The sequence below is a fragment of the Chiloscyllium punctatum genome, chromosome 52 (genome assembly GCF_047496795.1).
Source record: "Chiloscyllium punctatum isolate Juve2018m chromosome 52, sChiPun1.3, whole genome shotgun sequence".
Lineage (NCBI taxonomy): Eukaryota > Metazoa > Chordata > Chondrichthyes > Orectolobiformes > Hemiscylliidae > Chiloscyllium > Chiloscyllium punctatum.
Window position 1 is genome coordinate 18,892,669 of NC_092790.1, and position 25,218 is coordinate 18,917,886.

At 42.4% G+C, this 25,218-nt stretch overlaps 1 long non-coding RNA gene across 1 annotated transcript in view; it reads right to left on the minus strand.

Annotated features, from left to right (window-relative positions):
• Positions 1-5,131: 5,131 nt before the first annotated feature.
• The window catches only part of LOC140470844 (uncharacterized), a 49,993-nt gene continuing 29,906 nt past the window's right edge, over positions 5,132-25,218 (minus strand). The window contains exons 3-6 of the long non-coding RNA XR_011956746.1: positions 19,209-19,276; positions 8,209-8,482; positions 5,320-5,501; positions 5,132-5,234 (exon numbers count right to left, since the gene is read on the minus strand). This is a non-coding gene — a long non-coding RNA (uncharacterized lncRNA). The remainder of the gene's footprint in view (positions 5,235-5,319; positions 5,502-8,208; positions 8,483-19,208; positions 19,277-25,218) is intronic.

Here is a 25,218-nt window from a genome sequence, read left to right on the forward strand (position 1 = left end):
TGATAAGTGTCAGGAAATGCATTTTGGGAAGTCAGACAATAAATGGGAATATACTGAGTGGGGCAGGTGAAGTGAGAGATCTTAGTGTGCAAATGCACAGGTCCCTAAAGATAGATGGGGTTGTAAAGAAGGCACGTGGCCTTCATTGGCAGAGAGTTGAATACAAAAATAAGGAAATAACAATGAAACTGTATGAGGTACAGGTGGCTACAACAGGAGTATTGTGTGCAGTCAGGTCACCACATCACAGGAAGGATGTCATTGTTGTGGAGAGAGTGCAGAGGAGATTTACTAGAATGTTGCCAGGGCTAGTGAATTGTAGCTATCAGGAGAGATTGGAGAGTTTGGGGTTGTATTCCTTGGAACAGAGGTGCCAAGATTAAGGAATACAAGGTGACCCCGTATCCACAGATCCGGTAATTGCGGTTTTACTTACCCACGGTTAACCGTGGTCCGAGTATATAAAAGGGAATGTTCCAGAACCAGGAGGCTGCCAGGAAGGTATATTTCCCATTTAAATTAATGGTTTTGCAACTATCTGCAGTTTTGTGTTTCTGCTGTAGGTCCTGGAACATGTACCCCAAGGGTACTGGGGTCTACAGTACTAAATAGTGAGCTTCCAGATGAAGGAGCAGCAGTCCAAAATCATGAACTTCCATATAAACCTGTTGAACTATAACCTGGTGTTGTGTGATTTTTTTTTTAACTAACCAATGAGAGGGAGACATTAGACAGGAGGAACCTGTTTACTTTGGCAGAGAGTTCAAAAACCAGTAATCATGGATTCAAGCTCAGTGGTTATAGGATTAGATGATATGAGGAAAAATGCTTTTTTATGTAGAGAGTGGTGGGTATCTGGAATTCGCTGCCTGATTTGGTGGTGCAGGCAGAGACCTTACATTTTCTTTTAATCAAAATTTCCCTGGAACTGCATCTCAAGTGTTGTAAACTGCAAGGTTAGGGGGCTGTGGAATGAGAAAGGGCACCTGGGTGTGTTGGCATTGGCATGGACAGAATGCCACACCTCCCACCTCACTGATGCTGTATTATTTTTATCATTTTCTAGTTATCAATGAGACCGGACCAGTCAATGTTGTGTGAATATGTAAATATATTTACCATATACTGAAAGTTACAGTTTGATAATTACACTCTCATATTCATCAAGCAGGAACTGACAGGCATCGATCAATAACTAAACGCACGTATCCACATACCCACTTGCATCACGTGGCCCCATTCATGGAGCTGTATGGGTGTTGTTTAGTTTCTGAATCTCACTCAACTGGTATGAGAATTATAAGAAGAAATGGACAAGGAGCAGCTTAGAGCAGGAGTGGAATCAGACCTGTAGTTCTGTTTAAATTTCTGGCTTTAAACAAAAACATCCTAATGTTCATTAACTGAATGTTACATTGATGTTGCCAATCACAATTGATGTTGATTTACAGGAGGTATCTCTTCTGTCTTCCTCCAGGCAAGTACTCAAAGGACCAAGACAATGTGATATTCCCTCGGTACAGAGCCAAGTGTGACCAGCTGCTTCGAACAAACAGCAGGTATGTTACTGCGATCAGAGTGAAGAACATCCTTTCCACAGTCACAGAGTGGATTGAGTCAGCTTCACTTTGAGCTCCATTTCCAGAGATATATTAAAACCAAGAGTCAAACACCACCAAGGAAATAGAAGTTTATATTTTTTATCTATATTATCAATGCATGCTACCCATTTCCTATCAATTTGAATGAATTTTCATCCGAAATATACACTGCATTAAATCTGAACTGGACCAGTACAGCACAGGAATGGGTCCTTCAGCATACGATGTTGTGCCAAACTTGACACCAAATGAAATTAGTTCCTTCTGCCTGCCCTCGGTCCATATCCCTCCATTTCTTGCATGTTAATTTGCTTATTTTTAAGTCCCTTCTTCAATACCTTTATTGTATCTGCCTCCATCATCCACCCTTAGCAGTGCGTTCCACTCCTAATACTCTTTACGTTAAAAGAAACTGCACCTTAGGTCTCCTTTGAACTTTCACCTTATATGCATGTCTCTTAGTTTTAGACATTTCAACTCTTGGAAAAAGATTCTGACCATCAACTTTAACCAATGCATCTCAATTTTATAGACTTCTAGATATAGGTTTGCTGGCTGAACCGGAAGGTTTATTTTCAGATGTTTCATCACCACACTAGGTAACATCATCGGTGAGCCTCCGGATGAATCACTGGTGGTATGGTCCGCTTTCTATTTATGTGTTTAGGTTTCTTTGGGTTGGTGATGTCATTTCCTGTTCATTTTCTCTGGGGTGCTAAATTGGATCCAAGGCAATGTGTTTGTTGATGGAGTTCCAATTGGAATACCATGCTTCTGTGAATTCTCATGTGTGTCTCTGTTTGGCCTTTCCTAGGATGGATGTGTTGCCCCAGTCGAAGTGGTGTCCTTCCTCATCTGTATGTAAGGATACTAGTGAGAATGGATCATGTCTTTTTGTGGCAAGTTATGGCTAGTTTTCTGCCTGTTTGTACAATGTAATGGACACATACATAGAAAACAGGCCATACCACCAGTGCTTCAGCTGGAGGCTCATTGATAATGGTACCTAGTAAGGTGACAAAACATCTGAAAACTGAACTCCCAGCTCAGTGAGAAAACCTGGATCCAGAACCTCAACCTGAGCTACAACCCTTCTCAAAATGTTACAGTCTTCTATTAAGTCAGCCTTCAGCCTCTGCTGCTCAGAAGTAGTATACCCGGGTTTTTCTAGCTTCTCTTTATAGCTCATACCCTCTAGACAACATTCTGGCAAACCTCTTCTGCACCTTCTCTGAATCTTCCACTTCCTTCTTGTAATGTGGCAACCACAACTGAAAAGTCACGCAACACCAGATTATAGTCCAGCAGGTTCATTTGGAAGTACGAGCTTTCAAAGTGCTGCTCCTTCATCAGGTGGCTGTGAAACAGGATCATGAGGCACAGAATTTATAGCAAAAGATTACAATGTCATGCAACTGAAATGATATATTGAATGAATCGGGATTGTTATGTCTTTCATCTTTTAGAATGTGTTGCAGGTTTCAGTTCATTAATATATACATCCCAGAACTTTTTTTAAGTCACATTCTCAAGATGACTTCAGGTTTTATTTTAAAAAGGGTAACATTTCAACTCATATTGTATTAAAGGTGTGAGGTTAGAATCTGTCTGTATCCCAATCTTGAGTCAGACTGATTCTATTGCCAAAGTAGGAATTTATAAAACATTACATGGATTGACTGCCAGCAGATTGTGTTCTTTTTGAGCAAAATCTAATGTATCTGCAAATATAATTCTGCAAATGCAAATTCACCCCATAGACACGTGTGTGTGTGTGTGTATAGAGAGAGAGAGAGAGAGAGAGAGAGAATATGGAGTGTGAGTACACATGCGAATGTGTGTGTGTGCACGCTTGATAAAGTGTGTGTATATGTGTGTGATGGTGTCAGCCTGTGTGACAGGAACCCAAGTTCCTGATTTGAGGCTGTCCTCATGGGTTCTGAACTTTACTAAGGATACTTTTCACATCATAATAGAGGTTAACAAATAGACGATGCTGTTAGTTTGAACAACCATATATGAAGTAGATAGTGAGTACGATCTAACCGAAGTCATATAAAGTTCCAATATGACATCCCGACCTTTGTACTCAATGCCCCAACCAATAAGGCAAACATGCCAGACACCTTCTTCTAGATACCACCCTACCTACTTGCATGGCCACTTTCAGGGAGCTAGAGACATGAACCCCAAGATCCTTCTGTAATCTTTCAGATTACAGAATGACTTTCAGAATCCAGCCATTTACTGTATACCTTCACTTAAAATTTGATCTCCCAAAGTCCACCATCTTACACTTTGCCAGATTAAACTCAATCTGCCATATTTCTTCAGGCCATATCCTGCTGTATCCTTTGACAAACTTCTACACAACCCACAAGTCCACCAATCTTTATATCGTCTGCATTTGCCAACAATAATTTTAATTTTACAATCAAGGCGACAAATGGCTGATATGATTACTTTGGGCAACCATATGTAAAATAAATAGAGTACAAATTTATATTGGAGGAAACATTACAGCTCTCAGGAATTCAGAGCGACAGAACTAATCTTTTGTCATGTATATAGACACAGCAATCAAATGATATGAATTCCAAATGCACATTCTCTGTCAAAGCTTGACATAGAATGATTAGTGTGTAGGTACGTAACCAAATGTTGCTCTCTCTCTCACACACACACTCTCTATCTCTCTCTCTCTCTGACCTACGATGAGTTTTAAAACATACACCATCCTGACACCCATTACAATATCTAACCACCTTTTAGTTCCATTGACATTGCAAGTAACAGAAAATGTTACATTCAAAATTATTTCTACCCACAGATTCTTTGTCAGAGAGGGAGAGGCCAACAGCACAGAATCAGGCCCATCAAAACTTTTGAGTCTGTACCGATCAGAAACAACCAGCTAACAATTTTCATCCTGATCAGCCAGCATCTATTTGCATACATGTATCATGGTAGCAGAAGAGCTGCCATCCCCAGCTTTATCACAACATCATTCTCCATTTCTTCAAATTGTAGTAGAAGACTTTGTTTTGTCTGTTTCAATCCAACCAGAAACTATTTTTTGAGATAATTATGTACTTCTTTGAAAATTAGATGCAATTATCTACAAAGAGCTCTTCATTCCTCCTCCCCCTCCCGAGGCTGTATCACAAAAAAAACATGAAATCTGGCTGCAATTTTCACAATGCATCAATGATATCTAAGAACCACCCTTCAAAGCAGTGGAGAAAGGGGAAGAAAAAAGCCAAAATTGGTAGGTTTGTAGAACTTGTTTTATTTTCAAGCAGAGCAGAACAGTGTTGATTTTTTCATAAATTGAATTTGACAGTTTACATATTCTGCAGGGCATGACAAAAAATAAAATTAATTTCCTTTTCCCCACCCTACTATAGAGTAACACAAGAGTACTGTTAATGGTACATCATCACACTACAGGGCAGGGTAATGTTCTGTCTACATCAGAAAATAAAGTGCATTAGCCAATAGTCTTTTCTGTAGAAGGAATATTATGGTCAGTCAGCTCCAATGCAGTTAAATGGTTTGTCACTTAGTTGCAAATGGATTCAGTTTACATTGATTGTTAGTTCAGCAGTGTTCAGAAAAGTACACCAACATGCACTGAAACAAAAACAAATGGCATTCTGAAGACAAACATTTTATATCATTACTGCCTGTTAGATTCTGCACGATATCAGCTTCCTACCTTGACTCTGAAGAATAGCACAGAATCCATTCTGTTGCAGTGTGTTACATTTTCACTTCTCCATTCCTCCATGCACCAGCAATTAAAGAACTTCAGCTGTTTCCCATTCACTACAGGAGACATGAACTGAGATACAGACTGGCAGCACAAGAGTAAACTCCATCTCACTCAGCCACTGGATGCTGAAAGGAAAAAAGAATAAAATTTGGCCTCAGTTATTTCCAGATATGAATTGACTCTCAACATCACTTATCACAGCTGAGGATATGCAGTGCTCAGCAGCACCAGATAAAGTCTACTATACATGCACACACAATGTAACAATAATCTGAGACTGAAAGAGTTTATTTACAGAGTTTATACTACACTCAGACACAAAACTACAACTGAATGTAAGTGAATGAGATCCAGTAAATCTCCAATGAACCCTCTCCAGAGCTTGAACATCCTCCCTTAAAAAAAAGTGCCCAGCACTGAACACAAATATGACCTGACCAATGATCTGTGATTGAGATTGTGGGAAACATCAAAACTAGCACTATAGTTATTAAAAGTAAGATGACAGCAGACCTGATGTCAATTTGTCCTTTCCATATAGATGCTGACAATGAGTCAATGAAGTTCACATTCCCAACAATTACTGCAGATCTGATGCATAACAGAATGTCCTAGTACAGACACAATGGGCTGAATGATCTGCTTCTGAGCTGTACTATATCAGTGACTCTGATTTTGATGAGAAAGGAGATGACATGCTGTTGTGTTGCATATTGGTATGAAAAATATCAGACAGAAATGGACTGACATGCAGAATAAAACTCTTTCACAAAAAAAAACACCAACAATGTCTAGGTACAAATTGAAACTAAATGTCTCAGTGATACCACAGATCCTAGACTCTCTCCTTAAACAGGAAATATGTGACCATAATTTAGAATGGTTCTCAGAATAAAGCAGTCTCCCTTCTGCCATCACCCTTTCTCCCCTCTCCCTCCCCCACCCCCACCGTCAACTCAGAAATCACAAAATGCAGAAAAGATTTAAGACCCAGTCTCAACACTCTCATAAACAACGATCATAGAATGTATCACACAGACACAGAATATTACTGGCTTCCACTTTGATACACAAGAGTAGAACCTGACAAGTGCAGGCTGTTAACTACACACTCATTCATGTTGCAGAAACAGACAAACAAATGACGATGACACACTTACTGTGATGCATATGTGTGACTACCAGTCTCCATCAGTCAGTTTCTGTTAACTTAAGTCACACATTCACATTGCAGTAACTGTCAGGGATAGATTAATAACTACACTTATTGACAAAGCTAAAACTTACAGGAACAGAACGATAACCACACTCCCAGTTTCACACAGCATAAACTGACAAGTATAGTCTGATAATGACATTCTCCTTCACAGAGCAGAATCTCGCAGATACATATTGGTACCTGCACTGGTCACATTCACCAAACAGGATCTGGGAGGTAGAAATCGATAAGTAAATTCATATATTGACAAGGCAGAGATCAAGAGGCATAGATTGGTAACTGCATTCACATATTGATATAGGTGAAACTGACAGGTACAGATTAATATTGACAGTCTCAATTCACAGAGCAGGAACAGACTGGTAAATACACTCACAATTCGCATAAGTGAAATGGACAGGTAGAATTGATAGTTACATGCACATAGAAGAAACTGACAAGTACACATTGATAAATACATTGGTTATATAAATGATTAGGAGTTGGGTGTTGAGGATATAATCTCTAAATTGCAGTTGATACTAACTCAGGGAGAAGAGTGAATTGTGAGGATGATGCTGAGTGACTTCACAGGGAGATTGACAAATTGGCTAAATGGGCAGAAATCTGGCAGAATAATTCCAATGCAGACAGATGTTACGTAATGCATTTTGCTACCAGAAACACAGAGCAACAATGCAGGTTCAATGGTACATCTTTGAACGGACCACTGGAGCAGTGAGACCTCGGGGTTCACGTGTATCAATCTCTGAAGTTGGTTAGGCAAGCTGAAACCGTTGTGAAGACGGCTTATAGGATCCTTGCCGATATAAATAGAGGCATTGAGTATAAATCTGAGGAAGTGATGTACACCTCTACAAATCATTGGTCAGATCACATGTGTGTTCGATTCTAGGCACTTTATTTAAGAAAGGATCTTCAAGCTTTGAAGAGGGTTCATTGGAGATTTACTAAAATGATAGCAGTAATGAAGGATTTTATGTACAAGGAAGGATTGGTGACATCAGGCTTCTTCTCCTTGGAGCACAGAAGGTTAAGTGGGGGACGTTACGGAGGTGTTCAAAATTATGAAGAATTTTGACAGGGGAAAGACAAATCTTTTGTTACCACTAGTTGGTATGTCAACAACTAGGGGTCACAATTTCATGATTGTCAGCAAAAGAGCGAGGAGTGAGATGAGGAGAAATATCTTTACTCAGAGTTGTTAGGATTTGGATTGTGCAGCCTGGGGTCATGGTGAAGGTAGATTCCATATGACGTATGAAAACAGAGCTGGATATGTACTGGAAGTGAGGAAATTAGAGGCCAATGAAGATAGAGCTGGAAAACAATCCTGCCTTGAATTATTTCTTTCTCACCACAATTTAAACAAAACATGCAAAGTACATTCAATTCATTGGCTCATCTGCCTCGACCCATTCGCCAGGAAATTAAATGGATGCTCAAGTTAGGAATGGATATCATAAATTCTCAAATCTCTGCCATCAACAGTTAGATCGTGCTACAGCGGGATAAATTGACCCAGCGAGAGGTGTGGGAGAGACAAATGGTTTCTCAAGACAAGTCGATCTTTCAAATTGATATTTTGCTGATGAATTGAGGCAAAGCCTTACCTAGTCACACAAACGTGTCATTGCTACGCCTTCTCTTCCATTTCCTCCTTATTTGCTGGAAGATAGATTTGCTGTTGATCGATTTGTGAAGCTTCACAAGCTTTCTTCTGCGCTGTCTCACGATGTCCATGGAAGGATGGTACAAATGTTTCCCTCTTCCTCTCGACCTGGTTCCTCATCCCCTCCTCTATCTGTGTGCCTCAGGGTGGCGTATGTGATGCAGGGTTGTGTATGTGATGCAGGGTGGTTGCTGCTCCACTTGGTCAGCCTGAAACTAGGACAACACAGAAACGTAGTAGATAGGAGCAGGACCAAAATTAGTGTTGTTGTGGACAGAGAAGAATGTTATCTAAGAGTACAATGGAAATTTGATCAACTGGGCCAGTGGATCAAGAAATGGCAGATGAAGTTTAATTTAGATAAACACAAGGTGTTGCATTTTGGTAAGGTAAACCACGGCAGGACTTATACAGTTAATAGTACAAGTCTGGGGAGTGTTTCCAAACAAACAGATAGGGATGCAGGTAGATAGTTCCTTGTGTGTGGCATTGCAGTGAGACACAGTGGTGAAGGTAGCATTTGGCATGCTTGCCTTCATTAGTCAAAGCACTGACAACAGGAGTTGAGGCATCATGTTGGTGAGGTCACTTTTAGAATACTGTGTCCAATTTTGGTCAGCCTGCTGTAGAAAAATGTTAAGCTAAAAAGGTTACAGAAAAGATTTACAAAGATGTTACTAAGATTGCTGGGTTTGAGTTATAAGGAGAAGCTGCATAAGCTGCAAGCGCATCAGAGGCTGGTGAGGTGACATTATGGAGGTTATAAAATCACGAGGAACATAGATAAGGTAAATAGGTATTGGTGTCCAAAACTAATAGGCATAGGTTGAAGGTGAGGGGGAAAGATTCAAAAGCGATCTGAGAGGCACATTTACCACACAGAGGGCAGTGAGTACATGAAATGAGCTGCCAGAGGAAGTGGTAGAGGCAGGTACAATTACAACATTTAAAAGGAAAGGTGCATGGATTAGAAAGGTTTAAAGAGATATGGGCCAAATGCAGACAAATGGGACTGGTTGAGTTTGGGAAACTTGGTAGGCATGGGCGGGTTGGGCCGATGGGCCTGTTTCCGTGCTGTATTGCTGTATGAAAATGGATGAGAATAACAAACTTTTCCTGAAAGACAACCAATGTACAGGACGAGCTATGAATATGTGGGGTCATTATACAGACCAGTTTCTCTAAGCAAAGCATGTGATTGGAACAAGCCAAAAACTGACCCTGACAAATGCTATTTCTCTGTACTCTGAACAGGATATGGTCATTTCTGCCATGTTGGAAGTGGATGCAATTCCAAAATGTCCTTGAACCAATCGACCTATTCAGCCAGAAGGCATTCAAGAGTTTGCAAAGGATTAGGAGTCAAGTGCAGAGCCAACTAAGGAGGGTAGATTTCATTCCCTTAAGGAAAATCACAGACAGGAACAGGAGAAGGCCATTCGGCCCCTCGAGCCTGCTCAGCCATTCAATAGCTTCGTGACTGATGCGCTATTCCTCACACTCACTTTCCTGCACTTAACATGAAACCCTCAATTCCCTGACTGATCAAGAATCTATCAATCCCAGCCTTAAACCTGCTCCCTGTCCCCACACACAGCTCTCTGTAGCAAGGAGTTCCAAAGACTCTCAACCCTCTGAGAGAAGGAATTCCTCCTCACCTCAGTCTTCAACTTTGAACCAGATGGTTGTTTGTTCCTGACAACAGTCATCATTAGAGTCTTAGCTCCAGATCTGTTTCTGTTTAAAATCGAATTCCAAATCCACCACCTGCCACAGCAAGATTCACATTCACATCTTCAGGGCATACCCTGGGGAGCTGAAAACATAAGATTTTGCTCTCCCATTATTTCAGAAACTGAAAGTGAATCTCATCTAAATTGAGATCGGAATGAATTGCCCACACCATTGAGCTAAACATAGATTTTTCCAGAACCTGTACAGTGTAGAAAGAGACCATTCAGCCCATCCTGTCTGCCCCAAGCCAGTGAAGAGCATCCCAAACAAACCCTGACCCTACCCCAGTAACCTTGCATTAATCATGGCTATTCCCCTTAACCTGCAACATCATAGAATCCTACAGTGTAGAAGCTAATCTTCCACACTGATCCTCTGAATAGAATCCCACCCAGATATACTGCCCTACCCCATCCATATGACCTTGCATTTCCCATGACTAACCTTCCTAGCCTGCATAACCCTTACACTATGGGCAACTTAGCATGGCCAATCCATCTAAGCTGCACATCTTTGGACTTGGGGAGGAAACCGGAGCACCTGGAGAAAACCCACGCAGACAAGGGGAGAATGTGCAAACTCCCAATAGACAGTCACCCAAGGCTGGAATTGTTCCTGAGTCCCTGGTGTTGTGAGGCAGCAATGTGCCACCCAATGTTTTTGCCACTGGCCCATGCAGGGGTTGGTTAGCTCAGTTGATTCTATAGTTGGCTTACAATGTATCGTCACGCTGACGGCATGCAGTTCAATTGCTGCTCTGGTTGAGATTGCTGTGAATGATCATCCCCTGTGCCCTCAATGTGTTGCCCCTCAAGTTAAATGATAAAACAGTTGTTGCTTTTTCTCGCTCTTTCTCACCCACATCTCTCTCCCTCTCCCTCTCTCTAATGTAAGCGAATGTTGACTTTACATTTACCACCTGCTATAAACATAACTTTGCTGATTAAAAATTAACTGCCCTCTTTTCACTGCAAAATAACTTAAGTGTTTCATTCCCACAGCACCATTAGAGTGACCAGTATAAATAAAAGACAAGATATTTTATTCTTTTTTCTTCAAAAAACTCAATCAAGTTTGTGAGACATGATTTCCCACGCACAAAGCCATGTTGACTATCCTTAAACAGTCCTTGCCTTTCCGAACACATGTACATCCTGTCCCTCAGGATTCCCTCCAACAACTTGCCCTCCACCGACGTCAGGCTTACTGGTCTATCATTCTATGGCTTGTCCTCACCACCCTTCTTAAACAGTGGCACCACGTTTGCCAACCTCCAGTCTTCCGTCACCTCACCTGAGACTATCAATGATACAAATATCTCAGCAAGAGGCCCAACAATCACTTCCCTAGCTTCCCACAGAGTTCTCGGATACACTTGATCAGGTACTGGGGATTTATCCACTTTTATGTATTTCAAGACATCCAGCGCTTCCTCTTCTGTAATGTGGACATTTTACAAGGTGTCACCATCTATTTTGCTACCTTCTATACGTTCCATATCTTTTTCCACAGTTAACTCACGGCAGATGACTAACTTGGCTGGATTTCTTTTTCCCACCTGATGGATAGCTCAAGGCCTGATCAGTCAAGTGCACACTGACCTGTCAATTAACTTTTCTTTCTTACGAATTATTGTCTTTCACTGTTATCTGTCTAATTAAGAACATGCAATGTTTCTGTAAACTTTTGTATAAAGGAAGCCACTTTGTATCAGTAAATTGGAGTAGCCTGCTGGGGCACTTGAACAGCTGGTACCCTACTCTCCTAGGTTATTAGAACCTAGTTAGTTTAGCTTGTAAGTATCAGTGTTATGTGATGCTAATTGCGAATAAAGAGGATGACTAAAATGAAACTAAACTGTCTGTAAGAGGTTTTTTTTCCAGACTTCCAAAGAGTACAATCTCCGGGACGAACAAAGAGAGAGGATTTACAGGTCTGAGTCCACAAGGGATTCCCTGGGCCGTCTCAAATCTGTACTTTAACAGTCTCACAATCTTGATTGAGTTTTTTGAAAAAGTAACAAAGAGGATTGATTAGGGCAGAGCTGTAGATGTGGTCTGTATGGACTTCAGTAAGGCATGGGAGACTGATTAGCAAGGTTACATCTCACAGAATACAGGGAGAACTAGCCATTTGGATACAGAACTGGCTCAAATGTAGAAGACAGAGTGTGGTGGTAGAGGGTTGCTTTTCCTGACTGGAGCCCTGTGACCAGTGGAGTGCCACAAGGATCAGTGCTGGGTCCTCTACTTTTCATCATTTAGATAAATGATTTGGATGTGAGCATAAGAGGTGTAGTTAGTAAGTTTGCAGATGACACCAAAAATGGAGGTGTAGTGGACATCAAAGAAGGTTACCTCAGATTACAAAAGGATCTTGATCAGAGGGCCAATGGGCTGAGAAGTGGCAGATGGAGTTTAATTTAGATAAATGTGAAATGCTGCATTTGGGAAAGCAAATCTTAACAGAACTTGTACACTTGATGGTAAGGTCTTAGGGAGTGTTACTGAATAAAGAGACCTAGGAGTACAGGTCCATAGCTCCTTGAAAGTGGAGTCACAGGTAGATTGGATACCAATAGTTTGGTATGCTTTCTTTTATTGGTCAGAGTATAGAGTACTCTGGCAGCCCATTTTATACATGTACCACCCTCTGCATGAAAATGTTGCCTCTTTTATATCTTTCCCCTCTCACCCTAAACCTATGCCCTCTAGTTCTGGACTCCCTGACCCCAGGGAAAAATCTATGTATCCTATCCATGCCCCTCATAATTTTGTAAACCTCTATACGGTCACCCCTCAGCCTCCGACGGTCCAGGGAAAACAACCCCAACCTGTTCAGCCTCTCCCTATAGCTCAAACCCTCCAACCCTGGCAACATCCTTGTAAATCTTTTCTGAACCCTTTCAAGTTTCACAATATCTTTCCGATAGGAAGGAGACCAGAATTGCATGCAATATTCCAACAGTGGCCTAACCAATGTCCTGTACAGCCGCAACATGATCTCCCAACTCCTGTACTCAATACTCTGACCAATAATGGAAAGCATACCAAACGTCTTCTTCACTATCCTATCTACCTGCAACTGCACTTTCAAGGAGCTATGAACCTGCACTCCAAGGTCTCTTTGTTCAGCGGCACTCCCTAGGACCCTACCATTAAGTACATAAGGCCTGCTAAGATTTGCTTTCCCAAAATGCAGCACCTCGCGTTTATGTGAATTAATCTCCAGCTGCCACTTCCCAGCCCATTGGCCCATCTGGTCCAGATCCTGTCGTAATCTGAGAAAACCCTCTTCGCTGTCCACTACACCTCCAATTTTGGTGTCACGTGCAAACTTACTAACTGTACATCTTATGCTCTTATCCAAATCATTTATATAAATTACAAAAAGTAGAGGGTCCAGCACCGATCCTTGTGGCACTCCACTGGTCACAGGCCTCCAATCTAAACAACAACCCTCCACCACCTCTGTCTTCTACCTTTGAGCCAGTTCTGTATCCAAATGACTAGTTCTCCCTGTATTCCATGAGATCTAACCTTGCTAATCAGTCTCCCATGAGAAACCTTGTCAAACATCTTACTGAAGTCCATATAGATCATATCATCTGCTCTGCCCTCATCAATCTTCTTTGTTACTTCTTCAAAAAACTCAATGAACTTTGAGAGACATGATTTCCCATGCACAAAGCCATGTTGACTATCCCGAATCAGTCCTTGCCTTTCAAAATACATGTACAGCTTGTCCCTCAGGATTCCCTCCAACAACTTGCCCACCACTGAGGTCAGGCTCACCAGTCTATAGTTACTTGGCTTGCCTTGACTGCCCTTCTTAAACAGTGGCACCACGTTTGCCAACCTCCAGTCTTTTGGCACCTCACCTGTGACTATCGATGACACAAATATCTCAGCAAGAAGCCCAGCAATCAGTTTTCGAACTTCCCACAGAGTTCTCAGGTACACCTGATCAGGTCCTGGGGATTTATCCACCTTTAACCATTTCAAGACATCCAGCACTTCCTCCTCTGTAATCGAGACATTTTGCAAGATGCCACCATCTATTTCCCTCCAGTCTATATCTTCCATATCCTTTTCCACAGTAAATACTGATGCAAAATATTCATTTAGTATCTCCGTCATTTTCTGTGGCTCCACCCAAAGGCAGCCTTGCTGATCTTTGTGGGGCCTTATTCTCTCCCTAGTTAGCCTTTTGTCCTTAATATATTTGTAAAAACCCTTGGATTCTCCTTAATTCTATTTGCCAAAGCTATCTCGTGTCCCCTTTTTGCCCTCCTGATTTCCCTCCTAAGTATACTCCTACTTCCTTTAAAGTCTTCTAAGGATTCACTCAATCTATCCTGCCTATACCTGACATTTGCTTCCTTCTTTTTCTTAACCAAACCCTCAATGTCTTTAGTCATCCAGCATTCCCTATACCTAGCAGCCTTCCCTTTCACCCTGACAAGAATATACTTTCTCTGGATTCTTGTTATCTCATTTCTGAAGGCTTCCCATTTGCCAGCTGTCCCCTTACCTGCAAACATCTGCCTCCAATCAGCTTTCGGAAGTTCTTGCCTAACACCATCAAAATTGGCCTGTCTCCAATTTAGAACTTCAACTTTAAGATCTGGTCTATCCTTTTCCAACACTATTTTAAAATGAGTAGAATTATTGTATCTAGCCCCAAAGTGCTCCCCTACTGATACCTCAGTCACCTGCCCTGCCTTATTTCCTAAGAGTAGGTCAAGTTTTGCACCTTCTCTAGTAGGTACATCCACATACTGAATCAGAAAATTGTCTTGTATGCACTTAAGGAATTCCCCTCCATCTAAACCCTTAACACTTTGGCAGTCTCAGTCGATGTTTAGAAAGTTAAAATCCTATACCATAACTACCCTATTATTCTTATAAATAGCTGAGATCTCTTTACAAGTTTGTTTCTCAATTTCCCTCTGACTATTAGGGGGTCTATAATACAATCCCAATAAGGAGATCATCTCCTTCTTATTTCTCAGTTCATCCAGCATTCCCTATACCTACCAGCTTTTTCTTTCACCCTAACAGGAATATACTTTCTCTGCACTCTTGTCATCTCATTTTTGAAGTCTTCCCATTTTCCAGCCATCCCTTTATCTGTGAACATCTGCCCCCAGTCAACTTTTGAAAGTTCTTGCCTAATACCATCAAAATTGGCCTTCCTTCAATTTAGAACTTCAACTTTTAAATCTGGCCTGAACTCTTCCATCACTATTTCAAAACTAATAGAATTATGGTCGCTGGCCCCAAAGTGCTCCCCCACTGACACCTCAGTCACCTGCCCTTCCTTATTTCCCAAGAGTAGGTCAAGGTTTTCAACTTCTCTAGTAGGCACATCCATATATTGATGCAGAAAATGTTCTTGTACACATTTAACAAATTCCTCTCTATCTAAGCCTTTAACACTATGGCAGTCCCAATCTAGGTCTGGAAAGTTAAAATCCCCTACCATAACCATCCTATTATTCTTACAGATAACTGAGATCTCCTTGTTATGGTTCTGTTCGCCGAGCTGCGAATTTGTGTTGCAGACTTTTCGTCCCCTGTCTAGTTGACATTCTCAGCGCTTGGGAGCCTCCTGTGAAGGGCTTCTGTGAACTTCCCTCCGCCATTTGTAGTGGTTTGAACGTGCCGCTTCCGGTTGTCAGTTCCAGCTGTCCGTTGCAGTGGTCGGTATACTGGGTCCAGGTCGATGTGCTCATTGATTGAATCTGTGGATGAGTGCCATGCCTTTAGGAATTCCCTGGCTGTACACTGTTTGGCCAATATACCGACCACTGCAACGGACAGCTGGAACTGACAACCCGAAGCGGCAGATTCAAACCACTACAAATGGCAGAGGAAAGATCACAGAAGCCCTTCACAGGAGGCTCCCAAGCGCTGAGAATGTCACTTAGACAGGGGACGAAACATTTGCAAGACAAATTCCCAGCTCGGCGAACAGAACCACAACAACAAGCACCCGAGCTATAAATCTTCTCACAAACTTTGAGATCTCCTGACAAGTTTGTTTCTTAATTTCCCTCTGACTATTGGGGGGGGTCTATAATACAATCCCGATAAGGTGATCATCCCTTTCTTATTTCTCAGTTCCACCCAAACAACTTTCCTGGATGTATTTCTGGAAAAAAATCCCTCAGTATAGCTGTAATGCTATCCCTTATCAAAAACACCACTCCCCCTCCTCTCTTGCCTCCCTTTCTGTCCTTCCTGTGGAATTTGTTTCCTGGAACATTAATCTGCCAGTCCTGTCTATCCCTGAGCCATTTTTTTGTAATTGCTTTGATATGCCTGTCCCATGTTCCTAACCATGCCCTGAGTTCATCTGCCTTTTCTGTTGGACCGCTTGCATTGAAATAAATGCAGGTTAATTGATCAGTCCTACCTTGTTCTCTGCTTTGTCCCTGTCTGCCCTGACTGTTTGACTCGCTTCTGTTCTCAACTGAACCAATCTCAGATTGATCTCTTTCCTCACTATCTCCCTGGTAACTACCTTACTAGTTTAAATCCTCCTGAGCATTTCTAGCAAATCTCCCTGCCAGTATATTAATCCCCTTCCAATTTAGGTGCAATCTGTCCTTCTTGTACTGGTCATGTCTACCCCAAAAGAGTTTCCAATGATCCACAAATGTGAATTCTTCTCCAACACACCAGCTTCTCAGCCTTACATTCATCTATTTCTGCGCTCACTAGCTCATAGCACTGGGAGCAATCCAGATATTGTTACTCTCAAGGACCTTTTTAAATTCCTGCCTCACTCTCTGTAATCTCCCTTCAGAGTCTCAACATTTTCCCTTCCTATCTTCCCCTGGAGAGCATTCTGCACCACCTCGGAGACATCCTTGATCCTGGCACCAGGAAAGCTACACATCATTCTGATTTTTTGGTGCTTCCCACAGAAATGTCTGTCTGTACCTCAGACCAGAAAGTCCCCTAACACAATCGATCTCTTGGAACTCCGATGGCCAGCAATACATGAAGGGTGGTGGGGAATCTGGAACTCACTGCCTGTAAGGGTGGGGAGAAGCAGAAACACTCATCACATTGAAGGAAGATTTAGATGTGCACTCGGGATGCCAAGGCTATGGGCCAAGTACTGGGGAAATGGGATTAGAGAATAGTGAGTTGGTTGTTTCTGACCAGCACAGACTCGATGGGCCGATGGTCCTTTTTCAGTGCTGTAGACCTCTCGGAAACTATGACTAACTCACTTTGAGATTTGTAGTCTACATCCAAGATATCATCTAAAAGTAATGTACTTTTTACATTTCATGTTCAGAGATGAGGGGTTTCTCATTGAAAGAGAGATAGAGCAGTTTCGGCCAATACTCTCTGGAGTAGGAATGAGCAGGGATCTAACTGAGGGATGTAGGACTCTAAAGGGGGTGGGATTGACAAAGGTGACGGAGAGAGGATGTTTCCTTATGTGGGACGATTTAGAATGAGAGGGTCACTGTTTCAGGAGAAGGGGACGGGACAGATTGAAAACAGTGATGGTGAGGAATCACTTCTCTCCAAGGGAGAGGGGGTGGGAATCTATGGATATTCACCCTCCAGTGTGTCGAGACATTGAATAAATTGAAGGAGGGGCCAGACAGTTTGTTCATCAGTGAGAGGTTAAAGGGAGCGGTGGCAGGAAATTGGAGTCAAGGCTGGGATGAGATCAGTCACATCCATATAGAATGGGGGAAGCAGGCTCCCAAGGGCTCCTATGTTGTGTTGGTCGTCCAGTTGCCTGAACACGTTTTAGTATGAGTGGCTCATAGCACATGCTCAGAAAGCTCTGAATCTGAGTGCACAAATTGTTGCGATGCATCACATTCTATTATTCACTTAATAACCAACACCATAAGATATAGCAGCCATTTGGCCCATCAAGATTGCTCCACCATTCTGTCATAGCTGATATGTTGCTTAACCCCATTCTCCTGCATTCTTTCTGTCATGGTCGATCCTCCTACTGATCAAGGAGCCATCTATTAATGACAGCCGTCTGCAGTAATGAGCTCCACAGATTCCCCACTGTCATCCTGAAGAAGAAATTCCTCCTCATCTCCGTTCTTCACTTCCTTCACTCTGAGGCTGTGCCTTTGGGTCCTAGTCTCTCCGATTCGTGGAAGCATCTTCTACATGTCCACTCTGTTCGGGCCTCTCAGTATTCTCCAACTTTCAATCAGATTCTCCCTCACTCTTCTAAACTCCATCTAGTTGAGACTCAAGAGTCCTCAACCTCTCCTCACATGACAAGTTCTTCATCTTGTAAACCCCCTCTGGACACCCTCGATGTTCAGCCCATCCTTCCCAAGATAGGGGGCCCAAAACTGCTCCAAATGTTCCAAATGTGGAGCCTTATACAGCCTCAGCAGTACATCCTGCTCTTGTATTTTAACCCTCTCAAAATTAATGCTAACATTACATTTGCCTTCCTAACTGCCAACTGAACCTGCCTGTTAACCTGAAGAGAATTCTGAGCTTGGATTCTCAAGTCCCTTTGTGCTTCAGATTTCTGAAACTTTTCCGAAAACAGTCTTGTTCTCGATTCTTCCTACTAAAGTATGTAACTTCCCACTTTCCCACATTGTATTTTAGCTTTGTATTTAGCACACTCTCCTATCCGGTCCAAACCCTTCTGCAACCTCTCCACTTCCTCAACACTACCTGTCCTTCCACCTAAATTTGTATCATCAAAGAAACACTCATGACAATGAAATGGTAATGCTCCTCATGTGCATGATGCTAGACCCAAAGCAAATGGCTCCTTGCCCCAAAGACCAAGGCCAGAAGGGGCCACTCTCAGACATTAAGCTGTTGTACTGGGGCAAACAACAGATTGATGTCCCAGGGTCTAAAACTTAGGCAGCCCCTCAAAACAAGATGAAAGATAAAGCGATTAGCCATCAGTGTAACTTTCCCTCTTCCAATTCACATTGCCCTGTTGGTAATTTAGTTGACAAAGATGGAACATATCTGTGATTTAGATGATTGCAAACACAAATTAATAAATTCAAATGATGTAAAAAGATTCAAAAAGCTTGGGCAGGCCTACGCTTTATGCTATTAGCAAGGGAAACACTCGCGATGTATAAAAGGTGGCCGGGTTTTTGAGAGTTAAGATAAACTAAAGCAAATCTCCACTTTCACTGAACCAGAAATGTTATAAAAGTTTACATACTGTATCCTTTCTTGGTTTTGAGATGGTTAAAACATGGTATGCCAAACTGCTATCTGATTTGCAGGCATCTATAATCAAAAACATCAAAGTGAACTGAAAGGTTAGAGATCAGAATGTTAGAACAACAACAAACGATAACTCAAAATTAAATATAGAGTGATATATAAGATCAAAGCCCCAACCCAGCTGGAATACAAACCTAAGCTCTTGGCGATATATCAATCTTCTCCAAACAGTTCATGAACCAGGTGACTCAATAACATCGAATATGTATTTTGCATCAACATTCACTACAAAGTTGGCACCTCCCCTCCCAGAACAAGCTCACATAGGGAAGGTGAAGGCCCTGGGGTAATTTACAATTTTTTGTATTATTAATACCTCATGGCACATGGGCATCATCCACTGGGCCCAGTGTTTATTGCCCAACTCATTCCTAGTTGCCTCCTTGAGAAGGTAGGGATGAGCTGCTTTCTTGTACTGCTGCAGTCCATGTGTTGGAGACAGGCACGAATTCCCTCCCTCAGGACAATGCGAGGATTTTAACCCAATGACACTGAAGGAACAGTGGTATGTTTCCAAGTCAGGACACAGTGGCCCAGAGGGGAACCTGTAGAGGGTGGGTGTGCCCATGTACCTATCGCACTTGTCCTTCTAGATAGAAGTGGTCGTGGGTTTTGAAGGTGTTGCCTGAGGATCTTTGGTGTATTTCTGCAGTACATCTTGTTGATGGTACACACTGCTGCTACTGAGCATGGGTAGTAGAGGGAGTGGATGCTTGTGGCTGTGGTTCTAATCGAGCTGTTTGAATGTTGTTGAGACTACAACCATCCAGGTAAGTGGGGAGCATTCCATCACAATACTGACTTGAGACTGAGATACTTGGAATAGCTCAATCAGGAAAGATTCTGACTATATATATCCCTCTAAGGAAAAAAGGAGTGAAATCATGAAAAAATAATATTGTTCGATTTTTTTCAGATGGATCCCAGGGTCTACCCTACAAATTACAAGTTGAGTTATACTTATCGCACAAAGCCTCCCTCAGATATATGGACAGCCTTTGATTTTTCGGCATTTAATACTAATTCTCAGAGTACGCCCCTTTGTTCAAGAATCTCAAGGTTTGTAAATGAAATGAATAGTTGCTAACGTGTGCCCGTGTTCTTGACTGAACAGTATACAGCTCCAGCACAGCTCAAAAGTGTCAAAAGAAAAGATGGAAAGTTGTCTTCAACAGTAAACAGTCAGTCCCCAGGTGGCAAATAATATCTGTCCCTGCTGAGTCTCTCCAACAATTTCTGTGTTTCTTTTTATTTCTGTCGTTCATTGCCTGAAGAAAGCCAATTGAATGCTGGCCTTTATATTGAGAGAGCTGGTGTCCAAGGATGCAGAAAGGATGCTGCAGTTATACAAAACCCTGGTTAGACTCCACTTGGAGCAGGTCTTGGCATCACTCCTGAGGAAGGATAGATTGGCCTAGGAGGGAGTACGGCACGAGTTTACAAGAATGATAACTTAACCCCTGAAGCCCAGGTATGGGGGTTGATAACACTAATTAAGTCTGTTGTGTCCAGAATTTACAGGGTTTATGGATGATCTGATCAAAGATATTAACAGAAAAGGACAGGGTGGAAAAATTGAAGTGTTTCCACTGGTTGGGGTCCCGAGAACTAGGGAGGACTTTGCCAGAGAATTTGGACCAGACTGTTCAGGAGAGATGTTCGGAAGTATTACTACACACAAAGGCTGGGAGAGGTTTGGAACTCACAAAGGCTGGGAGAGGTTTGGAACTCTCTTCCACAAACAGCAGGCATTGCTGGATCAGTTGTAAGTTTTAAATCTGACAGGTTTTTTTTGTTGTTCAGCGAAGTCATTAAGTGGAATAGGGGCCAAAGGCAGGTCTATAGAGTCAGGTCACAGATCAGCCGGCTCAATGGGCTGAATGGCCTCCTCCTGCTCCTTGATTATCAATATTCCATATTAATAAATGATGGAACACACCCCCCAACCCCTGCAGTTACAAAGTGCCATTTCCACAAACCGGAGCAATTAGTGATTTCAAACAGAAACTGAAAGTCCAATGTTTTTTATTTGCACACATTCCAGAACCCCACCATCCTCTGGGTGAAACAATCCTCAAATCTCTCTCTAAACCTCTTACCCTTCACTTTAAAATGATGCAACACCCCACCCCACCTTGTTACTGACCCTTCGACTAAGGGAAACAGCTGCTTCCTGTCCACCTCCTTCATAATAGAGTAATATAATCACACAGCAAGGAAACAGCCCCTTCGGTCCAACTAGTCCATGCCATCCATAATCTCAAACTAAACTAGTCCCACGTGTTTGCCTTCTAGAATGATGTTAAAAGTCACACAGCACCTGGTTTATAGTCCAACAGGTGTATTTGGAAGTTCAAGCTGTGATGTGTTGTGACTTTTTTAAAAACTTTTTTGTCTACCGCATTCCAACACTGTCACCTCCACTTCTTAAATGAATTCAGTCCTTGGGGTAAGGGTAAACCCACAATACTATTCGGGAGAACCAGGATTTTCATCCAGCAACTCTTTGAAATCTAGTTCCAGGTCCAATTCTCTCCATCACTGAAACTCTCCAGTCCCCAAAGCAACATCCTGTTAAATCTCCCTTTGGCATGAGGCATGGCACTGATCCACAGATTCAATCAATAAGCACATCGACCTGGACCCAATATACCGACCACTGCAATGGACAGCTGGAACTGACAACCAGAAGCAGTAGATTCAAACCACTACAAATGGCAGAGGATAGATCACAGAAGCGCTTCACAGGAGGCCCCCATGCACTTAGGATGTCACCACGAAACGTCTGCAACACAAATTCCCAGCTCAGTGAACAGAACCACAACGATTTGTTATTCCATTCTAAAACATCTGGAACCCCAATTAAGATTCCAATTTGTATCTCAGTCCCAAATAACTGCTATTCCATGTAAAAACCACACGTAATTAGATTCCAGTTTGTATCTTATTCCTGGATATCTCTGTATAACCTATGCTGGAACCTTCAATTAGATTCCAGTCCATAACTCTCTCCCCAGCGTCGATATGTAAACTACCCCGATTCCCTCAACCATTCTCCCATCTGTATTGCACTCCCTGGTACAGTTACTCTATATAAACTACCTCCAAACACCTCCATTAGATACCAGACTGTAACCCAGCAGAGCAGAAGACTATGATATAGGACCAATTTTAGAGCAATCAGCCAATAAAACTTGTTCTGCCATTTGACCATGACTGAATGTTTCTCAACCCCATTCTCGTGCAAACTCCTGTAACTCTTGATCCCCTTACGAAACAAGAAATTATCCATCTCTGTCTTAAACACACTCAATGACTTAGGGTCCACAGCCCTTTGCAGCAATGAGTTCCACAGATTCCCTTGTGTCTAGCTGAAGAAATTCCTCCATTTCAGTTCTAAAGGGACATCTCTTCATGCTGAGGCTGTGCCTTCGCATTCTCATCTCTCCTACTCGTGGAAACGTTTCCATGTTCACTCCATCCGGGCCTTTCAGCATTCGCGAATTTTCAATCAGATTCTCCCATATATTTCTACACTCCATCGAGTCCAGACTCAAGAGTCCTCAACCTCTCCTCTTATGACAAGTTCTTCATCCCTGGGATTTTTCTTGTAAACTCCCTCTGGACTCACTCCTGATCCAGCACATCCTTCCTTAGATAGGGGGCCCAAAACTACTCACAATGTTCCAAAATGTGGTCTGCTAAGGCTGTGTAAGGCTCTGGTCAGACCTGAAGAGAATCCTGAACTCGGACTCCCAAGTCCCTTGGTGTTTCAGATTTCCGAAACCTTTCCCCATTTAGGAAACAGTCTCCGCCTCTATTCTTCTAATCCCATTGTATACCCTCCCTCACCATCATCCATCTGCCAACCGAACCTTAATAGGATCCTGAACTCGGACTCACCCCCGAGGACCTTGTTCGTGCTTCAGGCCTGGCAGCATCTGTCCAGAAACAGACAGAGAGAACATAGAACATAGAAAAAATACAGCGCAGTACAGGCCCTTTGGCCCTCGATGTTGCGCCAATCCAAGCCCACCTAACCTACACTAGCCCACTATCCTCCATATGCCTATCCAATGCCCGTTTAAATGCCCATAAAGAGGGAGAGTCCACTACTGCTACTGGCAGGGCATTCCATGAACTCACGACTCGCTGAGTAAAGAACCTACCCCTAACATCTGTCCTATACCTACCACCCCTTAATTTAAAGCTATGCCCCCTCGTAATAGCTGACTCCATACGTGGAAAAAGGTTCTCATGGTCAACCCTATCTAAACCCCTAATCATCTTGTACACCTCTATCAAGTCACCCCTAAACCTTCTTTTCTCCAATGAAAACAACCCCAAGTGCCTCAGCCTTTCCTCATACGATCTTCCTACCATACCAGGCAACATCCTGGTAAACCTCCTCTGCACCTGTTCCAGTGCCTCCACATCCTTCCTGTAGTATGGCGACCAAAACTGCACACAATAATCCAGAGGCGGCCGCACCAGAGTCTTATACAACTGCAACATGACCTCAGGACTCCGGAACTCAATTCCTCTACCAATAAAAGCCAGTACGCCATATGCCTTCTTCACCACACTATTTACCTGGGTGGCAACTTTCAGAGATCTGTGTACATGGACACCAAGATCCCTCTGCTCATCCACACTACCAAGTATCTGACCATTAGCCCAGTACCCCATCTTTTTGTTACTCATACCAAAGTGAATCACCTCACACTTACCTACACTGAATTCCATTTGCCACCTTTCTGCCCAGCTCTGCAGCTTATCTATGTCCCGCTGTAACCTGACACATCCTTCCTCACTGTCAACAACTCCACCGACTTTCGTATCATCCGCAAACTTGCTCAACCAACCTTCTAGCCCCTCCTCCAGGTCATTTATAAAAATGACAAACAGCAATGGTCCCAAAACAGATCCTTGCGGAACACCGCTAGTAACTGCACTGCAAGATGAACCTTTACCATCAACTACTACCCTCTGTCTTCTTCCAGCCAGCCAATTCCTAATCCAAACCTCCAACTCACCCTCAATGCCATACCTCCGTATTTTTTGCTGTAGCCTACCATGGGGAACCTTATCAAACGCCTTACTAAAATCCATATACACCAGATCTACCGCTTTACCCTCGTACACCTCTTTAGTCACCTTCTCAAAGAATTCAATAAGGTTTGTGAGTTACATATTACATATTAAAATCTTTTTGAGAAATCGAGGCTTTCAGGATGGTTTATACATGGAATAACATATACTTAGGAGTGAGTTATCATCTGGGATCTTATCAAGTCGATAGAGCGGTCTATATAATAAAATAACAGATATTCAGGAGTGAGTCAAGTCAAGGGGATCGGGAGGTTTGCGTGTAGAAAAACAGATAACTGGGAGTGACTTACAGACTGAAATCTCATTGGCATGGTTGGGGGGGCGGGGGGTGCAGGTGATTTATATACAGAAAAAAAAAGGCAGGAGATGAGCAAAAATAGGGCACAATGTATCTACATGAACCAACCAAAAATGATGAATGAGAAGATTTCTAAGTGCTCTGAAAGATGGAAGAGACACTCACACAGTCAAGATAGGATAGAAGAATATTTCGATTTCCAAATGGCATCAGATCAAGACTGTCATCATTTTTTAATTGACCCAGCACAGACGGCTCAGAAAGAAAATTGAGCAGATGTCATAAGGTGACTGCAAAAAACAGAACAAATAACAGGAAACTAATCTGTTTGTTCAACCTGTGGTAGAAAAGCACAGCTGGTCAGGCAGCATCTGAGGAGCAGGAGAGTCGACGTTTTGGGCATAAGCCCTCCATTAGGAATGAAGTTAAACCATCAGATTATTGTAAGTCTGCACTACAAAGCTAAAATTGACCTGGGATCAATTCCTTTTGCAGTTTCAAAACTAGAAGTCATTACCCAATTATATTAGTGACT